The following is a 5,131-nucleotide window of genomic DNA, read 5'->3' on the forward strand; positions in this document are numbered from 1 at the left end:
TTGACACTTAGCAATTTCTCCAATCTTCACTCATTTGGTATCCTGATTCACTCCTAATTGCTTTGAACTCCCCATTCCTGTATCATTAACAAACATACCCACAATAGCACCTAATGTATACAAAGATATGCTAAAAGGCAAGCAAAAGCATGAATTATGGATAAGAAAATATGATATGAGTTGCACTCATCAATAACAGAAGGTAAATCAGAAACAGATGTTAAAAGATCAAATTATAGCTATAGGTTAGATTGAAATTGGAACTAAGATCAAATACTTTTTCCTACAAATAAATCATAGAAAGAGAAAGGATTATAGTTTCATCAATTAATAGAAAATAAATTCCCATTTTAATTTGACTCTCCAGGATCAAGTTTCCATAATACTACAAGCTTAAAAGTCCTATTTGACACACTAATATTATCAAAATTTCACTAAAGCTCTAGTACCACTAAATTTGTCACACAATGAACCTGGGTGAAGAATTTTTGAAGTCTCAAGTTTTGTTGACAGGAAACTTGATGGCCGTGAAGATGCCTGTAAGCCAGCTAACAAATCTGCAATTACTATAGCAGAACTATAGCATTTTACTATAGTACTTTACAGAAATTTTGGCAGAAATCCAGAGTCCTTCACGGACATCTTCACGCCCATGAACCAAACCATGAAGCCGTCCTAAGAGGAGTTTAAAATAGGGTTTTAGGGCATTCTTTTCTTTTCATCATCTTCCTCCTTGGTGCTCTCAACTCCATATCTTAGATGCGGGGGTGAAGGAGGGTGATAGAAGATACTTTTGGAGTGGAAATCAAGAAGAGAAGCAAGATTTGGCAACATGTCCCATCATCTCTTTGTCTAGAAGCTTGTAGAGGAGAAGAAAGCCACCTCTTTGCTTGTGTCAGAGGAAGCTTTCCATGGCTTGTTACTTCATATTCATCACTTGAGGGATTTTTATGCTACTTTGTTTAGTTGTTTTTATACTTTTGAGTATGTATTTTGTTAGCATGAAGAACTAAAACCCAAGGTCACCGGATGTTGATAAACCTTGGGGTGAACTTATTGACAAGATCCCCTTGCGTATATCCCGCAAGTGCACGGGTTTGTCGAAGTAATAATCCTGGATGAGCGGGTATTGAATCCACAGGGAGTAGGTAATAAAAACACTTAATCCGCTTCTTAGCTATGTGAAAGATCAGTAGTGATAAGTGTGAAAATGATTCAATTCGCAAAAGTAAAAACAACAAGTAAGAGAGCACGAGTAAAGGAGGAGATAAGGCAATCGATAAAGATAGGGTACTCGGATAATGCTCCGCCTAGGACAATCGTTTCAAGTGCAAGAACCCTATATTATGCTTCCTAATCAATGCAATGCTGAGTCGTGAAAATCCTTAAATACATAGTCCCAAATCTAAGGTCAACTATGTCTAACTCTATACATGTCCCGGAGGAGAGATTAGATAACCTCTCAACCTCACACTCGAATAGAGTTGGAATGAGCTCTAGGGATTCCAAGTGGTAAATCTCTTCCTAATTATAGACCTAACCATTTGGTCCAGGTAGAAGGTCCCTAACCACGATTAAGCCCTAGATACTAAGATCACCTCAACACTTCACTCCGTTGCACGTGCAACTAAGCCCCAGCGGAGGGTCATCTCTTAGACCATTCACTCTATTATGGCCGCAAAGAACTCGAGGAACGGAGGTAGAATCTATCACGTCGGAGGGGAAAGAGGACGCTCCTGTACCTCTCGACTCACCCTCTCAACCCTCTCCAACCTAGCTTTGTCTAACGCTCGTGGTGTGTCACTCACTCACAAGATTACCAACAAGAACTCTCAACCCTAGTATCACTCTAGGGGAAATGTTCATACAATTAAGCATTCAAGGTTGGAACTCATAACAAACATCAATTAATTGAAAGCATAATAAAGAGATTCAATGAAACAAATACATCATAGGGTTCACAAATACCCAAGTACCCACTAGGGTTTTAGCTCTCCATGGAGCTAAGTACAATCAAAGAAATAGAATCTAAAAGCAATGAATCCATAGAAAAACCCCCTTGATAGTCATGTCGATGGTCTTGTGGAAAATCCTCTACTCGTCGTCCAAGGATTCCCTTGTCCGGTATAGGATACGCCTTGACGGAAGCTCCCCTACCAACCTTCTTCCAAAGGAATGACAATGACGGAGCTGTAGAACCTCTCCAAAACCCTAGCCAATACCTCTCAAAACCCTAGCTGAAACCCTCTCTCAAGTTGGGAAAAAGATGGAGAAAAGAATGCTGAAATTGGGGCTGAATCGGCTTTAAATAGGGCTGAAATCGGGAATCCACACGCCCCTGTGGAATTTCCACACGAGCATGGGTAATTTCCACACGCCCGTGCGGATTCTCTGAAACTGTCATTTTCGGCCGGTTGTGAACAGTAACTACTACAGTGTCTGCTACAGTACTCTGACAAAAAAAAATACTCCCGAATCCACTTTTCATCGAGGTAACATAAACAGGCACACGTTTATGCCGTCGATTTCTTTGCTTCTTCAATAACAGATAAGTTGATGGAAATCTTGTTCTATGTGCATAAGTTATAGTGCTTGAGTGTGACTGCCCTTGTGCCCCTCCAAATGGTTGTGCAAACTCAAATACGGGGAGGTTGGCACACACTCTAGCATCTCGCACCCGACTTATATCTTCGCGTTTGAACTTTAGCAAGATTTCCTCCAAAATTGGTGCATTGTGATCCACATTGGCTTCTTTCTTTCATAATCGGCCTCACAACCCTACCTGCACGAAAGTAACATAAAAACACACATATTAGTGTAAAAACCCGAGAAAAGTAATGCTCAATATAAGGAAAGAATGCTTCACATTCATATCACACAAGCACTTATCACTTATGTAGTTGGATGATTTGATTTACCCTTATTGTAATTGGTGTGTTTTGAGATTCAAGCTTTGTGTATTGTGATACAAGTTTTGCCGTGACCATTGGATTGACCTATCTTAGGAATCTCTTGGTCCAAACCACCAGTTTCATGGTAGTCTTAGCATCCTTATCACTTTAGTAGCCCTAGGGGATCCGCATTTGTGACCATTTTCATCCCTCAGATTTTCACCCCTTTTACCTTAACTGTAGACTCTTTCCTTAAGATCTCATTATTTCTTTTGGTATTTAAGAGTACTCACTTGAATCTAAAGGCTAGACAATATGTAACGAGGAAGTAAGGGTAGCTCCTTGGCCTTGTGGAATATGACCGCTGTGTCATTGATAGGGTATTACTTGACGACCACATGCACTAGTGGGATAGTCATCAAGTTTTTGACGCCGTTGCCTGGGACCCATAAGGAATACTTAGAAACTTAGAGCTTGTTAATTTAGCCAATGTTTCTTTTTCTTATTTCCATTTTGAATCTTGATTGTTGGTTGTTTGTCTATGCAAGGTACCCCTCATATGACCAGGGCAAAGCACACAAATTTATTAGAGCCAGACAGTGAGATAGAAAAGACCTTGCACCAAAGGCTAAGAGAAGGAATAGATAGTTCAGGGTAGCAGGAAGTTCCAATTGAGTAAAGTGAAGCATTAGTTATGGCCAAACCTAGAAGAACCTTGTCTTACTATGAGAGGCCACAGTTAACTAGTGAAGAATTTAGTATTGAAGCCCCGACAGTACCAGTAAACAACTTTGAAATCAAAGCAAGTACAATTGGAATGGTTAAGAATTCTGTGCATTTTGATGGGTTGGCCGATGAAGACCCTCATGCTCGCTTATCACATTTTCTCCAAATCTACTATGCTTTTAAGATTAATTAAGTTTTAGATGATGCAATCAGATTGAGATTATTCCCATTCAGTCTAAGAGGAGTAGCTTATTGATAGCTCACTTCTTTAGAAGTTGGATCCATCACCACTTGGAAAGAGATGGTGAAAAATTTTCTTGTAAGATATTTCCTGCCAAGTAAGACAGCTAGACTAAGGCAAGAGATTTCATCTTTCAGGCAGGGGGATTTCTAAATACTCTTTGAGGCACATAAAAGATTCAAACATATCCTACGCAATTGTCTTCATCATGGTTTCTCTTCTTCGATGAGAGTATAGATGCTATGTAATGGACTGAATTATGTAACCCAGCAACTTATCAACGCTGCAGTAGGGAGTTCTTTGAGTAACATATACCCAGAAGATGCTGAAAAACTGATTAAGGATATGGAGAGCAATGAATGCCATTGGAGTACTCGACAGAAACAACCAAGGACTATAGGAATTTATGAAGTGAATGACACCACTGCACTAGCCACCAAAGTTAAAGCTTTGACCAAGTGGTTTGACCAGTTTATGATAGGTTCATGGTCGAATTCTGGGGTACCCCTATCTTGGGTGACATGTGGTGTGGGGCATGCAACTACACAATGTCCAATTTTTATTCTATAATTGCACCAATGGAGATAGTCGACTACCTTGGCAGAGGACCATGAGGCTCGGGAAATCCCTACAGAATTACATATAATCCAGGGTGAAGGAGTGACAAACCTCTTGCGTGCGTGTACTACAAGTGCACGGGTGTTGAAGTAATAAAGTACCCAATGAGCCGGGTAGTCAAATCTACAAGGAATGAAAGTATTAGTAGTAACTACTTCTTAGTTATCTAATCGGAATCAAGATTATGGTGAAATGAACTCAATCACAAAAATATGAATCTCTTGAGCAAGCAAGGAAGAGTTACTATGTGTTTCTAAACCAAGATAAACGAGTCGAGGTAATCCAAGAATAATCGGTCCCTACCTCCAGGCCACCGATACTAGTTCCCTACGAGGTCCCGGTGGAGAAATCGCTTAATCTCAATACCTCACAGCACATATGACCAGAATAAACTTTAGGGTTACCTAAGAGTACAACTGATTTCTAAAGATAGACCTAACCCTACTTCTAGGTGAAAGATCCCTAACCTTCTACAAGGCCCCGGTGGAGAAATCTCTCAATCTCCCATCTCACACAAACATGGTTGCAAAAAGCTTAGGGAATATAGAGATAGAGTGCACTAATCGGAAGGGAAAGGGGACACTTCACTATCTGATGACTCGCCCTTTAAACCCTCATAAATCTTGGAGTTCTAGCCCTAATGGAGACTCTCTCT

General features: G+C 40.2%; 1 non-coding gene across 1 annotated transcript; it reads right to left on the reverse strand.

Annotated features, from left to right (window-relative positions):
- Positions 1 to 3,966: 3,966 nt before the first annotated feature.
- Positions 3,967 to 4,073, reverse strand: LOC120274332. The gene has a single exon (XR_005540859.1). It is a non-coding gene; the product is annotated as a small nucleolar RNA R71 (small nucleolar RNA).
- Positions 4,074 to 5,131: the final 1,058 nt, after the last annotated feature.

This window comes from Dioscorea cayenensis, chromosome 12 (genome assembly GCF_009730915.1).
Source record: "Dioscorea cayenensis subsp. rotundata cultivar TDr96_F1 chromosome 12, TDr96_F1_v2_PseudoChromosome.rev07_lg8_w22 25.fasta, whole genome shotgun sequence".
Taxonomy (NCBI): domain Eukaryota; kingdom Viridiplantae; phylum Streptophyta; class Magnoliopsida; order Dioscoreales; family Dioscoreaceae; genus Dioscorea; species Dioscorea cayenensis.